The sequence below is a fragment of the Palaemon carinicauda genome, chromosome 24 (genome assembly GCF_036898095.1).
Source record: "Palaemon carinicauda isolate YSFRI2023 chromosome 24, ASM3689809v2, whole genome shotgun sequence".
NCBI lineage: Eukaryota > Metazoa > Arthropoda > Malacostraca > Decapoda > Palaemonidae > Palaemon > Palaemon carinicauda.
This window is the reverse complement of record NC_090748.1, coordinates 64,421,558-64,440,840: the sequence shown is the minus strand read 5'-3', so window position 1 is coordinate 64,440,840 and position 19,283 is coordinate 64,421,558. Positions and strand designations below refer to the sequence as shown.

At 44.9% G+C, this 19,283-nt stretch overlaps 1 protein-coding gene across 3 annotated transcripts in view; it reads right to left on the bottom strand.

Moving 5' to 3' along the window:
* LOC137618128 (uncharacterized) overlaps positions 1 to 19,283 on the bottom strand; it is a 226,530-nt gene that overhangs the window by 164,868 nt on the left and 42,379 nt on the right. The window contains exon 1 of one of the 3 annotated variants that reach the window (XM_068348143.1): positions 13,776 to 13,934. The exons of the other annotated variants lie outside the window; for them this stretch is intronic. The gene's annotated coding sequence lies outside the window, so the exon portion shown is untranslated. Of the gene's footprint in view, positions 1 to 13,775; positions 13,935 to 19,283 lie in introns of those variants that run through there. 3 annotated transcript variants of the gene reach the window in all.

Genomic DNA, 19,283 nt, shown 5'->3' with positions numbered 1-19,283 from the left:
CCAGAAGATGTTTAGTCTGGCTGCTACTGCCTGAAGGCGAAAGTAGTTAGACTCTGCTTCGCCCTGTTCTTGCTCCTCTTTTCTTAGTTACCCTTCCATCTGATCTAAAGTTACCTCTAACGGAAGGCTTTCCTCGAAAGGGCTGAGACAACTTTGGAAAAGGAGCAACTTCTTTAGGTTTTCGGCTAACGAAAGATGATGGCAACACTTTCCTTGCAGTCTTCGAGACTAGGTCTTGAGTGGCCTTCTGCGTTAACGAGGAAGAAATCCCCCTAATAAGATCTTGTGGGAATATGGCCTTCTGCGTTAACGAGGAAGAAATCTACCTAATAAGATCTTGTGGGAATAGAGATGATGACAGCAGAGCATATAATAATTCAGATTTCTGAAAAGACGAAACCCCCACAGACAGAAATGAACACAACTGGGCTCTTTTTAAGAATGCCTGCTGTAAAAATTGCTGCTAACTCTTTTGCCCCGTCTCGCAACGCCTTATCCATGCAGGACATGACGTGGATTAGGTTTGAAGAGTCCCCTTCCTTGAGCATAGAAACCTTTTTTCCCAAGGCCCCCAGAGTCCAATCAAGGAAGTTAAATACCTCAAAGGCTCTGAAGACAACTTTGAGTAAATGGTCTAATTCAGAGGTAGACCAAAACACCTTAGTCTTCCTCATAGCCGATCTACAGGGAGTGTCTATCAGGCTTGAGAAGTCTCCCTGGGCAGAGGCAGGAACTCCCAAGCCGAGAACCTCTCCCGTATCGTACCAAATACTAGACCTAGAAGCCAGCCTAGTAGGGGGGAACACCAAGGCCGCTTTCCCTTGCTCTTTCTTGGAACCCATCCAGTCTCCCATTAATTTAAGTGCTCTTTTTGATGAAGAAGAGAGCACCATTTTAGTGAACAGAGACTTCTTCTTAGGCTTCCCTAGAGTAAACTCCGATGGAGGTGATCGTGGAGCCACGGGAATAAAAAACTCTGGGAACTCAATATGAAAAATCATAATAAGTTTCTTTAAGTCTACCGAAGGACGAAAAGAATTAGAGTCCTCATCTTTAGATAACTCCTCAAAGGGTTCGGAAGGCGAAAGAGGAACATCTTGCCGCTCCTCGGAACGCTTGCAATCTGCACGATCAGAGTTAAGAAGCATTGTATTATGTTCAAAGTCCTGTCTGGATGTTTGCTGTCCTACATCGAATACACAAGGACGCTTGATGTTACGTACTAGAGCACGTTCACGCCCCGAAGACATTCGATGGAAGAACGCTCGACATCACGCCCTGGAGGACGCTCGAGTTCTGCTAAACGCTCGATGGGAGGACGCTTGCGCTCTGATGAACGCTCGATGGGAGGACGCCTGGTGTCACACTCTGGAGGACGCTCGCGTTCTGCTGAACGCTCGATGGGAGGATGCTTGCGCTCTGATGAACGCTCGATGTGAGGACGCCTAACGTCACGCTCGACGTCACGCCCTGGAGGAAGCTCTCGTTCTGTTGAGCGCTCGATGGGAGGACGCTCAAGAGGACGCTCGACATCACGCCTCGCTGAATGCTTGAAAACGCTTTCAGCAGGACGATCACTATCACTGCTAAGCGCATGAACAGCACCTCGATCAGGAGGACGCTCGACTTCCTGAAAGCCAGAGCGATCAACTTCACGTGTAGAACGTTTAATTTCTCGTTCATCTCTGTGCGTCGCCGCACGCTTAACGCGTTTAAACTTGGTCAACAAGCGTTCGCCTTGCGCCGTTTAGTGTTAAGAGAGGTGGTTTCCGTATTCTGGTAGCCTTTCATGAATGATGAAAGCTTCTGCTGCATTTCTTGCAACATCTTAAAATTAGAATCTTGCGAAATACTAATCGCAAGCTCGTCCTCTCCACCGCTCAAAGACCGCTTAGAACGAACAGCAGGCGAGATCCAATCTGAAGGAGGCGAAGGAGCATGAAACGATGTCACGCCCAGTTCGGATAATTACTCAACAGCAGGACTATTTTCAACAGAATCTAATGTCCTAGCTGGACGCTTGGAAGGCGAGCTTCCTTCAGACGAAAAGCGTTCAGGGCTGTTCCAATGACTATAGCCTGGTTGCGATGTCCTGGAAGGACGTTGGTCAAATTTCTTCTTAAGAGGTCTAGAAGTTTGACTACAAACTCTTTTAGGAAAATCATCCTCTGATGATAAGCCAAACATTTTAACCTCACCTTTACTATAGTAAGGGCGAACGTCCTGGGAAACGTCAACAGGAACGCTCGAGGGAACGTCTGCTCGGCAATTACAACATCTCGTTTCCTTTCGTCTTTCGACATTCCTTCTCCCAGGGGTAGGAGAGCTTGGAAGAGGTCCAGGACTAGGAGAATAACAAGCCCGAGCAGGCGTACCCTCCACAGCACTAATAACACTCACTGTACCTTTAACACTTTCACCTTTCAGCTGTTTAACATCAGCAATTAACTGCGTTCTATCCGTAGCGATGGACTCTACCTTCGTACCCAATGCCTGGATAGCCAACATCATACCCTTAAGTGTTGGTTCATTAATGGTACTCATAGTGGGATCTTGAACTACCATTACAGGAGAAGGAATAGGAACAGTGACATGGGAAGAGGAATCTTTAGAAGAAAGAGAAGAACTACGACTTACCTTATCCTTTTCTAACTTTCATATATAACGATCGAAATTCAGCCACTCATGATCAGACAAAATAACAGATTTTCAGCGAAGCGAAAAATCTATTTTTGGGTGAGGTAGCCATGTCGTCCTGATGGAAGTTCCTTCGAAGGTAGCTTCCTAGGTATATTTGACCTACAGTGATATATCCCAGAGAATTTACCAAAGGTATCCAGAATTCTAACTCCTGGAGCGAATATTCCTTAAAATTTTATGAAGGGATATCGCGTAATATCAGAGGACGTATTCTTGACACGTCTCATGGCTATCTACACCCCCAATAGAGCTTTCACTTCGAGGGGAAAGAGAGGCAAGAATAAGGAGAGTCGTTCCAGAGACATCGCTCTCGACGATCCCTACTGCTCTGCAAATAGTGCGCCTATCCGCCACCGCGAGGCGCCACCGTCATTCTTTGTAGCTTTGTAAGTGTTGCAGATACAGTACTATAGGGAGGGATTCATTATCCTTTTGTCCCAAAGGAGGGTGGGTCCATCAGGACGACATGGCTACCTCACCCAAAAATGACAAATTCGGAGATAATTTGTAATTTTCCTAACCATACAAACCTTAGCTATTTACATAGGGTTTACTTTCGGCGTAGCTGAAATGACGAGCCGTTAGATTTGAAACGAGGGTTAACTACCCCGAGCTAGTTAGCAGGGGGTAGGGAAGGGGTAGCTTGCTACCCCTCCCCCCCCAACACACCTGTGAGTTGTCTCACTTCACTTAGAGGTAGGACTTGACTTGGGGGACAGGGCTGGCGGGCAAATATGTGTAAATAGCTAAGGTTTGTATGGTTAGGAAAAATACAAATTATCTCCGAATTTGTCATTTGTTCCGTAACCGAAATACAAACCACGCTATTTACATAGGGTGACTTACCCCTTAGGAAGGGCGGAAAGTCCCCAGCCTTACTGGCTTTTGGCTTTACCCGGGGACCCGAAAACCGAGTGAGCAGTACTCGAGAAAGGGGGTCCCTGCACCTCGCACTTTACGTTGCTTGCTACGAATGTGCAGCCTATGTAATTTGTGTGTGGAGGAAGTTGTGACTCGTCCTAGGAAGTTAACCTGGAGTTCTTTAGATAGAAATCTAGGCTAGGACGTTCCCAATACCACCTCGTCAGGGTATGGGGAACGCAAACAGTATTACAGTTAATACTAGGAGCACAAGGGAGCATGGTTTACCTGCAAAGGTTGAGGTCAGCTATGCAGAGACCAGGATGCTGCTTTCCCCAAGGGAGGGGAGAATGAAGAAAGAAGTAAGGGCCAGACATACTCTTTCAATCACGCAGACTAAAACCGGGTAACAATGCCCCCAACCTTCTGCTACCTGTGCATTAAGGAGCCTGAGGTTAGACCAGCTGTTGTGCAGCCACCACAGGGCCAATAGAGAATGTATCGAAGCTCCTGTGGGCCACGTCCTGCAGGTAGTGGGCTGTGAAGGTCGTCTGGCGCTTCCACACCCCAGCTTGCAAAACCTGCGTCAAAGAGAAATTTCTCTTGAATGCCAGGGACGTAGCGATGCCCCTGACATCGTGCGCTCTAGGGCGGCGTGACGGAGGAGGATCAGGATCCAAGGTGTGTTGAATAACCCTCCTGATCCAGGCCGAGATGGTGTTCTTGGTGACCCTCCTCTTCGTCCTTCCTGTGCTTACGAATAACGCTTGCACCTGAGGACGGACTGCAGCTGTTCTTTTCAAGTAATGCCTCAGACTCCTCACTGGGCAAAGTAACAGATGGTCTGGGTCACTTGTTACAGAACGAAGACTCGTTACCCCAAAGGAGTCGAACCTAGGGTCTAACACCCCAGGGTTCTGAGTCTTGGCATCAAACTCAGGGACGAACCTGAACGTTACCTCCCCCCATCCCCTTGAATGGGTGACGTCGTAAGAAAGACCATGAAGTTCACTGAACCGCTTGGCCGAGGCCAAAGCGAGCAGGAAAGCCGTCTTCCAAGACAGGTGGCGATCAGACGCCTGGCGTAATGGTTCAAACGGGGCTCTCTTCAGAGCCCTGAGGACCTGAACCACGTTCCAAGGAGGAGGTCTTACTTCTGACCGAGGGCAGGTAAGCTCATAGCTGCGTATGAGTAGAGAAAGTTCTAACGAAGAGGAAATGTCCACTCCTTTTAGCCTAAACGCCAGGCTTAAGGCTGAGCGATAGGCTTTCACCACTGGAACTGAAAGGCGCATTTCCTCTCGTAAATACACTAGAAACTCCGCTATTGCTGGAATAGTGGCATCGAGTGGAGAGATACCCCTCCCACGACACCAACCACAGAAGACTTTCCACTTCGCCTGATAGACTCCGATAGAGGACTTGCGTAGGTGGCGAGACATCCTGTCCGCAACCTGTTGCGAAAATCCTCTCTCCGTGAGGAGACGCTGGATAGTCTCCAGGTGTGAAGCCGAAGCGACGCTACGGCCTTGTGGAAGATGTTGCAGTGTGGTTGTCTGAGTAGCTCGTGTCGTGGGGGGAGTTCCCTCGGAAGCTCCGTCAGGAGCTGCAGAAGGTCCGGGAACCATTCCGCGTGATGCTACAGCGGAGCTACAAGAGTCATGGAGAGATTGACCGATAGTCTGGACTTGTTGAGCACCCTTCTCATCAGACAGAATGGTGGGAAGGCGTAAACGTCGATGATGTCCCACCTCTGCTATAAAGCATCTTGCCAGAGAGCCTTGGGGTCCGGGACTGGAGAGCAGTACAGGGGCAGCTTGAAGTTCAAGGCTGTCGTGAACAGATCTACTGTCGGGGAACCCCACAAAGTCAGGACTTTGTTGGCTATCTGAGGATCCAAAGACCACTCGGTACTTACTATCTGCGTCGCTCTGCTCAGACTGTCGGCGAGCACATTCCTCTTGCCTGGAATGAAGCGAGCCGAAAGTGTGACTGAGTGGGCTTCGGACCACCTCAGAATCTCTACTGCAAGATGGGATAGCTGTCGAGAAAAGGTACCTCCCTGCTTGTTGATGTAAGCCACTACCGTAGTGTTGTTGCTCATCACCACTACGGAGTGGCCCGCCAGGGTCCATTGGAACTGTTGAAGAGCCAGGAAAATGGCCTTCATTTCTAGCAGGTTGATGTGGAGGCACTTTTCTGATTCTGACCAGAGGCCTGAGATCCTTTGGTTCAGAATGTGGGCCCCCCCACCCTTCTTTTGATGCGTCCGAAAACAGAGTCAATTCCGGGGGGAGGACGAGAAGATCCACTCCCTTTCGAAGGTTCACGTCGTTCAGCCACCACCGAAGGTCCGTCAGTTCCGTGGCTCCTATAGGAACCAGAAAGTCCGGAGAATAGGAGCCTTGATTCCACCGGGACTTCAGCCGCCATTGCAGGGATCTTATCCTGAGGCGGCCGTTCGGAACTAGACATGCCAGGGAGGAAAGGTTCTGCGACCCTCCTCAGCCTTGCTATCCTGTCGTCTGATGGAAAGGCTTTGTGGAGATCGGTGTCTAATATCATGCCTTGATATACCAGTCGTTTCGTCGGAAGCAGAGAGGACTTCTCGAGGTTTACCTCGACCCCCAGGTCTCGGCAAACCTCCAGAAGCCTGTCTCGGTGTCTGCCAGGACCAGCCAATCGTCCAGATAACGGAGTTGACGTATGCCGTTCCTGTGCGCCCAAGACGAAATCAGAGCGAACACTCTGGTGAACACCTGAGCAGCTGTGGAGAGACCGAAACACAGCACCTTGAACTGGTAGATCTTGCTGTCTAGGCTGAATCTCAAGTACTTCCTGGAAGACGGATGGATTGGGATCTGGAAGTAAGAGTCCTTCAGATCCAGTGTGCACATGAAGTCTTGCGGTCTCACTGCAAGTCTGACCGTATCTGCTGTCTCCATGCTGAACGAAGTTTGCTTGACAAACTTGTTCAGGGCTGAGATGTCGATGACCGGTCTCCAGCCTCCAGACGCCTTCTTTACAAAAAAAAGAGTCGACTGAAGAAGCCTGGGGAGCCGTCGTCGACCTCCTGGAGAGCATCCTTCTTGAGCATGGTCTCGACTTCTGCCCGAAGGGCTAACCCCTTTGGCGATCCCATGGCATAGGAGTTCAGCAGCACTGGATTCGCTGTCAGGGGAGGTGGAGATGTCGTGAATGGGACGCGATAACCTTGGCCGATCACAGAGACGTCCAAGAATCGGCCCCAAGTTGCTGCCACCTGTGCACGCAACTTTTCAGGCATCCCCCCACAGGTGGACACGCGGGGGGATTGCCAATCCTAGCGCTTGCGGCCTAAGCCGCTGCCTCTAGGATTCTTACCTCCCCTAGAGGACTTGCCGCACCTTCTGTCCTTGGTCTGAATGGGCTGCGGCTTAGACACCCCTGTCTTGACTGCCGGAGCCTGCTTCGGTGTCTTGCGAGGCTGCTGTTGCTGTTGAGGTGCCAGAGGCTTGTAGGGCCGAAATATCAGGGCCCTCTGAAGGAGAAAATCTTGATTCGATATCCTCCACCTCTCGGCTGTTCGTTTTATGTCCTTGGGATCAAGCATATCCCTCCCAGTAATGGAGGAGTGCCTGAGCCTGCAGACGCCCACGGCGGGGACCTTCGGATGGAACCTCTCGGCCACTGCGTCGCGACGCTTGAGGATCTAGTTAGCCCACAGGTTAGCAACCTGGTGAGCGAGGAACTCGATTGAACGCGTGCCCGAGAGGAGGAAGGTCTCCAAAGCCTTCCTATTGCTCTCCTTGGACAGATCCTCAGAGCGCAATAGGATGCCTGGAGATCCCAGCCAAACGTCCAGCCACGAAGTTGCCTGCATGGCACTCTTCGCGACCTTCTCAAGGTTCAGGATCTCCGACGCCGAGAACGTCACCTGCCGGGCGGAGAGTTTCTCGAGAGGAGTTCCCCTGGTCAGCACTTCCACGGAATGGTGGAGCGGAAGGGCCATACTGGACTCCCCCATGATCTCAAAGTACCTCCTCTGATGTACTCGAGGAGGTGGGAGGAGTTTGAACCCGGCAGAAGAACGACCGGAGGAGGCGAGCTTGGAGAGCTGGGCTTCGACCCTGTCCCTGGCCCCTTTCACCCCTTTGGACCAAGGCAAAGCTGCGCTGGACTTAGGAGGTTTCTGGGTGCCGTAAGCTTGGTCTAGCACCGTGTCCTTGCCCTCATGAGGGGCAGTCTCCAGGTCCTTAAACTTGTTGAGTTGCCTCATCAAGCCTAGGACCTGCCAGAAAGCGTGTTCCGACTCGAACTGGTCTCCTCCTTGCGGACTGGCAGCTAAGTCTCCGGTCCCCAAAGGTTCATCTTGCGGAGATACGTGGACGTCCTCCCGGGGTCTAGTTGGCTCTGGACGTATCCTGGATGACGATTTAGGAATCGTCTTGGAGTCCTTGGGGTCCCTCCTAGGAGGAATACAGTGAACCCTCGTTTATCGCGGTAGATAGGTTCCAGTCGCGGCCGCGATAGGTGAAAATCCGCGAAGTAGTGACACCATATTTACCTATTTATTCAACATGTATATTCAGACTTTTAAAACCTTCCCTTGTACGTAGTACTGTTAACAAACTACCCTTTAATGTACAGAACATTTAATGCATGTACTACAGTACCCTAAACTAAAACAGGCACAAATAGTAAAGGTGATTTTATATCATGCATTTCCTAAACATGCTAAAAAGCACGATAAAAAATGGCAACCAATGTTTTGTTTACATTTATCTCTGATCATAATGTAGAAACAAACTGGAGGTAGAGCTTTGCTTATTACCCAGACATATTTCCCATACTTTTCCCTTAGAACTACATCACATCTTCCTACTTTAGATATATAGATATATATATATATATATATATATATATATATATATATATATATATATATATATATATATATATATATATATATATATATATATATATATATATATATATATATATATATATATATATATATATATATATATATATATATATATATATATATATATATATATATATATATATATATATATATATATATATATATATATATATATATATATATATATATATATATATATATATATATATATATATATATATATATATATATATATATATATATATATATGTATATATATATATATGTGTGTGTGTGTGTGTGTATATATATATATATATTTATATGTATACACATATACATACCTACATATATACATAAATACATGCATACATATATATATATATATATATATATATATATATATATATTACTGTATATATATGGGTTATGGAAAAAATCCGCGAAGTGGTGAATCCGCGATGGTCGAACCGCGAAGTAGCGAGGGTTCACTGTACAGGACTCCAGCAAAGAGGTCCAGACGGGGGCTTCCTCGCAAGCAGCTTCTCTCCAAAGAGGAGGGGTTCCTCCCATTGGTGCCGTGGGAGACAACCCTGCCTCGCTGGACTCTCCTGAGGATGGAGATACCTCGTCCATAGGAGAAGGAGAAACAGCACGCGTAGGAGAAGGCGTAGGAGTCCTCCTGACCGACCTCTTGGGAGCCAACTTCTCCCGAGGAGAAGTCGCCACGAAGTCTACTCCTCTCCTTCTCTTCAGCGGGGATGAGCCTGCCGTTGGTTTAAGTCCCATATCAACGAGGCAGGCTTCACAGCCTGAACCACTGCGTTCATAATGTGACGGAATCAAGGCTGACGGGTAACATGACGCAGTGTCAGTTATCCCCGCTGGAGGGAAGGGGATCTCCTGACCCTTCGGAGTGGACACCACAGGGCCTGCCTGAAAAGAAGAGGAAAAAGTGTGTTGCATGGACCTCTCCGTAGATCCTTCTTGGTCCTGGTCCTGGTAGGTAATCCTACGCTTGCGCGGTGGCGATCCAGAGGCTGATCTGGAAGTCCGTGTCCCTGTCAGTTGGCCGCGCTGATGATCCCTGCGTTAATGGGGATCGCGGCGGTTCTCACGCGAAAAGGCATTCGAGGAATCACGCGCGGGCGATTTCCGAAGCGTGGGCGCATTGCCGCGTGTGGAAGAATGCGCGTGTGTGCGTTCGCTCGTGGGCGAGGGGGCGCGTGGGCGAGGTGGCGCGTGTGCGCGCTGGCGAGTGGGCACGCAGGCGAAGGGACACGATGGCGTGTTGGCGAGCGGTCGCATTGGCGCGTTGGCGAGGGAACACGTTGGCGCGCACGTGAAGGAGCACGAGACCGCGCAGGTGAAAGTGTGCACTGAGCACTAGGCGATCGTCGGCGGCGCGTAGGAGAACGGCGATGATCAGGCGAAAAAAGTCGCGGCGACTTGGCGAGCGTTTGCTAGATGGAGAACGCTAGCGCGATGGCGAGCGATGTCGTGTGCGTTCCGGAGAACAACGGCGCGTACCAAGAGGAGGCGAACGACTGCGCACAGGCGATTTATCACGCGGGCGAGTCGGAGACCCGGGGGCGATCAGACTTAAGAGGGCGATGGCGCTCAGGAGAGCGCTTGCGCACAGGTGAGTGATTGCGTGAACGCGCAGGAGAACGTTGGCACGCAGTAAGATTACTGCGCACATCTGAAGAGGTGGACGGAGACGAACGCGCAGGCGAACGCTCGCGAACAGGAGCTTTAGCTCGCTGTTGCGCCGGAGCAGAAGGGCGCGCAGGGGCGCGTGGGCAAGGCGACAGGATGGTACCCTTGCCTAAGTCCAGATCAGGCGATCGTGGACGCGGTGATGATCGTTGGCGCGCTGGGCGCACATCAGGAACAGGTTGAGCAGTAGCGCGGCTGCGCACAGGAGAACGATGGCGCTCAGGAGAATGTGGGTGCGCCTTGCGCACATCAGGAACATGAGGGCGCTGCTTTGCAGGAGACCTGCGAGAAGGAGAGCGCTGGCGAGCAGGTGATCGCTGCCGCGCAGGAGAGTGCTGGCGAGCAGGTGATCGCTACCGAGCAGGAGAGCGCTGGAGAGTTAAGTCCAAAGACTGTAACTCTGGGGAGCGCTTGAGCGCTACCGCACGCGAACGCGCATGTGGGCGCGCAGGGGAACCCTGACGCACAAGGGACTTACCCACACCGTGAGTAGAGTCCGTTTTCCCCGAAGGGATCGGTGCCTGTTGGATAACAGGGTGAGAAGGCGCCCAAATCGCATCTGCAGCCAGGAACGGAGAAGGCAGGTCGGAAGGTCTGGCAGGCGTAGGGGATCGCGAACGATCCGCGGAGAAGTCAAGGGGCGCTACTGTGACGGGCTGCTCCTGACGGGGGGGCTCCTCCTTAGGGGGAGGATCAGGAGAGGACGACCCAAAGAGGCGCCTCCTAACTCCCTTATAGGGAGAAGGAAGTCCTCTGCTGCGAAGAGGATGACGGGCCTTACGTCGAATACGACCACGGGGAAGGGCGTCCGGGTCATCAGTCCTCCGAAGAGGAGTCTCTGTCAGCGCGCTCCCCCGAGGGGGAGACCCGCCCGCAGGAGAGACCGTGGGACTCCCCTCCCCCCTCGGAGGATCTTTGGAGGGGGGAGGAGAGCCATCAGCAACGTCCGCAACAGGAGCAGTATCAAGGGTTTGACCAGACCCATCGGAAGGCTCGGCCAAAACAGTGTCGACAAAATCAGAAGGGAATACCTCCGGTATTACCGGCGACTGTTTGACCGCAGCCCCCAATTGGATCAGGTCAAACAGGGCTTCCTTGGAGGGCGAGCCCTTAAGCCCCAAGGAAGCCCAAAGCTGGAACAAATCATTATTAGACACAGTTTGGTCATACTGTATTCATCAAATTCCAAATTATCCTCCCCAGGAGGAGAAGAGGGAGTTGCCACGCTAAGGGAGGCAACGCCCTCTCCCGTAACCCGAGGTCGGGAAACACCACTAGGGCCTGCGCTACCACTCGGCAGTCTCTCACGAGAGACCGATCGAGTGGGAGCTTCGGAGGTGGTTCGGGCGGCGGAAGAGGAGTCCTTGGAGCCTTCCTTCTTCAAGGAGAACGGTCTCTCTTGGACTTCTTCTTACGCCGGCGGCCGAACTTCTCCCACTGGGAGGCAGACCACTCCCTACACTCACTGCACATATTCTCCCTATCACACCGTCGGCCTCGGCACGGCAGGCAAAGGGTGTGAGGATCGGTGTCCTCCGGTGACATGAAAGTCCCACAAGGGCGGCCAGCGAGTCCAGGGCACTTGTGCATAACGATGACAATGGTCGAGGCCAACTTCCAAACACACAGAACTAGAAAAAGCAAAAAAACAAACTAAGGCTGTCATTAACGAGGACGAAAATAGCAACGTCTGTCTTTCGTCCGAGCCAAAAGTGAAGTGAGACAACTTACAGGTGTGTAGGGGGGAGGGGTAGCAAGCTACCCCTTCCCTACCCCCTGCTAACTAGCGGGGGGTAGTTAACCCTCGTTATAAATCTAATGGCACGTCATTTCAGCTACGCCGAAAGTAAACCCCTATGTAAATAGCGTGGTTTGTATTTCGGTTACGGAACAACCTACCTTTTAAGTTATAAATATGTGATCACAGATCAAATAAAACAAATAAGCAAAAGCCCAAACTCAAAAAAACGTTAGTACATCACCAAATAACGTCCAAACAGAGTAAGAAAACGAGAGAGAATTTCCAATAGTACAGCCAGCTATGGTGGCAGGAGAAGATCTGAAGAGTTGGGTATAGTTCTACCTGTTGTACCGCAAGGGCGCTAGTGTACACCTGGCATATCTGCGATAAGCCGCGAGATTTTGAATTTTCTGCCGGCGTCAAGAGACTTTAGCCATTTCTTATATAACCAGCGGGTAAGTTTAATACTTAAAATTAGTTTGTGACCTGGAAAGGCAGGTTTGGTTAGCGGTTGTGACCTGGGAAGATTCGTGACCTAGGAAGGGGGGCTCGCCCCCTCTGGGGGTTGTGACCTGGGAACTACTAGGTTAGGTTAGGTTAGGTGGGTTGGTTAGGTTCTGTACCCTTTTACAAATCTCAAGTGTTCAATAATCACATTTTGTCCTTTTTTTCAGCCACTTACATGAACCATATATTTTTGCAACTGATAATCTTGTGCTTATTTTGCCTTTCTGATCATTATTATTGGTGTAAATCACTTGTTTATGACGTTTCCCCATCCCCCCAAAAAAACCTGTTTCCCACTGGGGTCCCCCATAATTATCATTATATAAGGGGGTCCAAAAACTCATGGATGGTTTGCCACAATAATCATGGTCAGAAATGCATAAAACACAAGATAGCGAGTGGGAAAAATACATGGTTCATGTATTTGGCTAGAAATTAAAGTATCATATATTCACCCTTTTCATTATCTTACCTGGATTCCCCAAATTACTGTTGGGCGGTGGTATTCGAAAAACGATACTTTTGCGGAAGGTAATAACACCAGAATACAACAAAACACGAAAACTCATGGAAAAATGGGTTTTCATGCAAAAGGGGATCTCAAATTTGGTCAAATATGACAAAGTATCCAGATAAAGTTAAATTATAGATACGGACGGAACATTTCGGGCCAGCGTTGGTAAAGTACAGTAACATTAGGGTTAGGGTTAAAATCATGGTTAAGAATGGAACATTTTGAACATAATTTTTTTTGGTACTTTGGTTGTTATTGCCCCACCGCTAATTTCCAATATAACCCTAATATTATTATTTAGGTTAGGTTAGGTTTGAATTTTATCCGCCTACAGATTAAATAATTATAACCTAACCTAACATAACCTAAAAAATAGTATTGGGGTTATATTGGAAATTAGCGGTGGGACAGTAAGAGGAAAGTACATTTTTTCTGTAGTATATAATGTACTTTCACTGAATTTGACATTAATTTCAACAGCAAATAACTCCAAAACCTGTTATACTGTTTAAGCACAAGGATATTTTTGAGAAATCTAATGGCAGTTTGCCTCGTTGTGCACTGGCTTCACTCGGGGGAAAATAAAATCATGCTAACCCCATTGATTATCATTTCCTAGATAATCAAGTTTTTATTTGCAGTGAAAATGCGTTATATCCGAAGATAAAGGACGTTTTTTCTGTAGGTAACAATTTTTTTTTTTTAAAGTACAAAAGCTTTTCATGTCCGTCACTATAATAAAACCAAACGAAATATTTAAGCCTAAAGTTAGGACATTTACATTTGGAGATGCTTAACTTGCTTAGAAAATGAATAAATACCAAACCAAACAAAAGTTGATAACTCACAAAACATTGAAGTTCAAAAGATAAACCCAAGTCGTGAGCAACTTAAAGCTAGACAAGGTGAAATTCCAATAATAAACTCGTTTCACAAATTCAGTTTTGTATTATTGCTGGAGTTAATGTTACCACCGACCGTTTCCAAAATTCCCAATATTACCAGTGTCATAATTCTAAGAAATCTCACAATTTGATAAGCTATATTATTCAATAGAATGACTTAAAGGTTAATATTTACTAAAACAGCAGATGAAACGAGATTAACTATAAACCATCTTAATAACTTGAATACCTAGGCTTCCCTTCAAAATTAATTATCAAAAAAATCTTGATGAACACTCCCTTCCTGCCTACTAACATATTGCTTTTCATGGGCATAAAATTCAAGTTATCTAAAACTAAAAGCCCCAGAACATGTAATTCACTACAATGAAACCTATATATATATATATATATATATATATATATATATATATATATATATATATATATATATATATATATATATATATATACACACACACACACACACACACACACACACACACATATATATATATATATATATATATATATATATATATATATATATATATATATATATATATATATATATATATATATATATATATATATATATATATATATATATATATATATCTTCATGTTACATAAATTGATTGAGAATGTTAACTGACTGAAGAATCAATGTAGTTTGAAAAACCACACTAAATTAGGAATATCACGTTCTTAACCGGTCATTTTAACCAGTTTGGATGACAAATTTATTTGGCAGAAAACAAAATGACGTCATTAAATTTAATGACGTTAATAGAATCTGGGTGATAATTGTAAGCATCGTATTGAACGTTTCTATTGCAGGTAGGATTATAACCAGTAAAAATATTCCAGTATTATATACAGCCCAACCCCCTTTCTCTCTCTCTCTCTCTCTCTCTCTCTCTCTCTCTCTCTCTCTCTCTCTCTCTCTCTCTCTCTCTCTCTCTCTCTCTCTCTCTCTCTCTCTCTCTCTCTCTCTCTACTTTGCTTTTTTTTACTTTTACGGGTTTATTTCTTGCCCTCCATCAGACACTAAAGGTCTGTTGAGGCGGGCCTTGGTGTGTGAAAATAATTTCTTTCCAATTAATATTTTGCTCTGTATAATTATCAGTTATTTCGCTAGTATTTGTATTCAGGCTTAATAGTTTTCAGGTCACTATTATAACACTTTCTAAAAAGATAAGTCTTCAGGTTTTTCTTGAAAGCTGCTACATTTTTGCTATTCTTGACATCGAGTGGAAGGTCGTTGAAGAGTCTCGGTGCAGCATAACTGAACGGTCTTCCTCCTATAGAGTCCTTTCAATAGACGTCATCAAACTTCCGATCCGCCATCTTGGAGGGCAAACAAAGACACGTTCAGTGAATAGCTATGGTTGAACTGTTGAATATTTAGCCATTTCATCACATTCACATTCACACAATGCCCAGTTTTTGCGCTATTGCTGGCTGTGGGAATCGAGGAGGAAGAGATGAAAAGAGTTTCTATCGCATACCGGCAGTTATTCAGAATCAGGACAAAGATACAGAGGAATTATCCAAGTGCAGACTTGACTTGTGGTTGACCAGAATCTCACGGGCTGATCTACGTGAATCCTCACTACTCTACGCACGTATTTGTTCTGATCATTTCATATCAGATCAGTCTCGGCTAGGCCCTAAAAGTATCATTATTCCTGTGTAAACATGCTATATCCGATCGCATAGGTGACTTCACAAGTATCATCGTCAGTTCAGTGTGTAATGTGTGTGGGGGAGGGGGCATCTCAATTTTTAAACATCAAAGGGGCATCTCAGATTTTCAAAACAAAAATTAAAAGCGCCCATATTGGCTATATTAACAAAGGCTACTTACCTAGGTCTCTATTTTGTCAAGGTGCTCATGCCTATATATAATTAAGTGTATATTTATATGTATTTTAATTTGTGTATTAAATTGTGCAGACATACAGGCCTATGTGATGAATAAACATTGATTATAAATGATAATAATATCTGAAAGCTGGTTTAACCCGAAGGGGTCTTCAGCTTATATATGAAACATTGAAAAAATAATTAAACTTGCGCATTTAATTGCAAGGAGGCAAAACGATCATCCAAGAGCATTACAATAGAGTTTGTCCATCATGTGTTTATTTGTATATAAGAAATTATAGCATTTGTAACCAAACACAAACACAATGGTTAGGCATGAACTGATAAAGATTTGACATTATAATGCAAAACTTTAACATACATTTTGACAATCAAAAATTATAATACACAAGGTTAGGCTAAATGATCAATATTAGCTTTATAATTATGAACACTCTCTTCATTGGCCCAGTGTTTATCTAATTTTGGACTAAAAAGCATTAAAGGGAAAAACAATGAATTCTGGAAGCAGATTATTCAATGGAAATGTATGCCCACTCATGTTCTGGGTTGGCCGACAGTACCAAGTAGTTCACCATATCAATGTATGAAATACTGGGAAAATCCTCAATATTTTGACTGAATGAATTCTGCATCTGGTATGGATCTAGGCCATCAATTAGATCGAGTTTCTGCTTGTAAAAACGCTTATCATCACCCGACCACTGTTTGACAAAGTCGCTCTCATTGTCCATATTCACTGTAGCAGCTGCCATGTTTTCGCTTTGTATGTCCTCCAGCATGGCCGCCGGCTATTCCCAGTGACGTCATTGAAAAGACTCTATTGCATGATTCACACTAATTTCGAATAGTCTATGTCGGTTATCAGGATGTCTAACTCTTACAGCGGCGCTGGTAGCTTCAGGGTAGGGGACCAAGCAATCACGAAGATATTTAGGCTTATCACTTGTAAGTGCTTTGTGAGTCAACAAGCAAATCTTAAATTCAATTCTAGCCTTAACAGGTAACCAATGTAGATTGATCAATGCAGGAGTTATTCTCTCCCTTAGTTTAATGCCTTTTATCAGTCTAGCCGCCCAGTTTTGCACATTTTGAAGCTTTCTTAGTAGTGTATTGGGCAATTTGTAGTACAGAGAATTGCAATAATCAAGCCTTGATATTACATGACTCATCACTAAAATTTTTGTACTGCCCTCTGTTAAATATTTTCTAATAAATGTTATGTTTCTCAGGTGATAGTTACACACTTTCACTGTGTTCACTATTTGGTCCCTCATTGACAAATTACAATCTATCAGTACACCCAGATTTTTCACAATAGGCACAATCCCAACATCAGCATCACCAATTTTTATACTTTGAATTAACTGGTAATTCTTCAAAGCCACCTTTGTGCCAAAAAACATACATTCTGTTTTATCATCATTTAATTTGAGCTTTTTCCTCAGCATCCATGTTTTAATTTCAGTCATTATCTCATCAATTTTCTTCTCTGTATCTTGTTTTGTTGAAACAGAAAGGTAGAATTGAGTACCATCTGCATATAGTTTAAAGCTCACTTTTTGTTTTTTCAAGAGGTGTGATAGTTCGAGAGTATATATGTTAAACAAGATTGGGCCCAGAACACTACCCTCTGGTACACCCTTCATAAGAATTCTCTCACTGGATCGGTTTCCAGAAATTTTTTCAATAGTCTTCCTATTCATTAAGTAACTTCGCAAAAATTCAAGTGCTTCCTCAGTCACTCCAATAGACTTTAAGTCGTCAAGTAAGTACTCGTGCACAACAGTGTCAAAAGCAGCACCAAGATCTAACATGATCAAAATTCCACACTTTCCCTCATCAGAAGACCTATCATATCATTCATTATTGAGCATAAGGTAGTTTCTGTAGAATGATTAGCTCTGTAGGCCCATTGATTTTCCGGGAATACCTCTAACTCATCAATATGCGCCTATAATTGCTCACTTATGACTTTTTCAATAAGCTTCACATGTAGGATAAATTTGAAATGGGCCTATATAAATTTAGCTCGTTTACATCACCTTTTCCTTTGTAAATTGGTTTGATCAACGCAGTTTTTTCACAGCTAGGAAAACAGGATTGTGATATACTTAGGTTAATTATGTTCAGGTAAATATTATATACAACTTGCTTGTTTGGAGCTTCACTTATTGAACTGTTTGGGAAAGGGTCGTTTCCACAATATGTATTCTTCATCTCTTTCATAACCTTTAACAAGTCGCACATATTTATTTCCTTAAATTTTATTAACTTCTTTCCCTCCTTCAGTGGCATAACTGACTGTCCTTCCAAGTGATTTTGGGGGAAGCCTCTACAGATTTTATCAATTTTCTATTGAAGAATATAGCAAATTTCTCTGCACAAACATTGTCAGGCAAGACATTTTTTTCTTTAATCCCATCAAATCATCTAGGTTTTTGTGAAAGTCCTTCATGTTATTGGTTTTTTTACATTCGCCATTGTAGAATTTTCTTTTTGTTTTTTCTAACAGGATGTTATAGTCATTTCTGGCCTTATTATATAGATTTCTGGCTTGTGAGGATTTGGCTCTTTTCCATCTACCTTCCATCTTACGTCTGTGTCTTTTTGCCTTTAATAGCTCACTATTATACCATCTAACATTTTCGCGTACAACTATTTGTTTGCTCTTTATGGGACACATGGTATCGTACATTTTTCCAAAATTGTCGTTATATTTCTTGGTATAACACCCAACACATTCTCTATCTACCATATGTTCACATTGCATGTTCTCACAAGACACTTGCGCTACACTAGCTTCAATGAAATTCTCAGCATCAAAATTTTCTCGTTCCCTATATGTGATCCATTTTTTCAATACTCTGATGCAATTTATATTAACATCAAAAGTGATGAGTTTATGTGTTTTTGAGATCTCAAAGTCTGATTCCACTTCAAGGTTTCTTATTAGGACAGAATCTTTCCCACATATGACCAAGTCGAGTGCATGACCACCTACTGACGTTGATACCGAAACACTGTTTATCAAATTAAACATCTCAAATACTTCCTTGAGTTCTTTAGTCTTATAATCGTTTTCATCATCTACCCAACAATTAAAGTCACCACCAATTAATGTATTTTTAATATCGTCCACCACACCCACAAGAATACTAAATTTTTCAATGAATTTCCCATATTACTCCCTGGTGGTCTATATAATGATATCATATTCAATACCTTACTGTTTCTTGTCAGTTTTAAATAGATATATTCAAACGTTTCAAATACTATTTCATTCATGATAGAAACCCTAGAGAAGGTTTTCGACACGAAGACACCCACTCCTCCTCCAGTTTTATCCTTTCTTGGTACCTGGTAGAAATCATGAGTACACGGCGTCATCTCCTGAATCTTTGAGTTATCACTAATATTTCCCTCCAACCAAGTTTCCGTTAATAAGCATAAATCTAATTCCATTCCATTAATAAGATTTCTAATCTTTATGGTTTTATTCCCCACCGATTGAATATTTATCAGACCACACTTAACCAATGGGCTAGACTCCATGATCGGTTCTATTTTTTTTATCGTGGT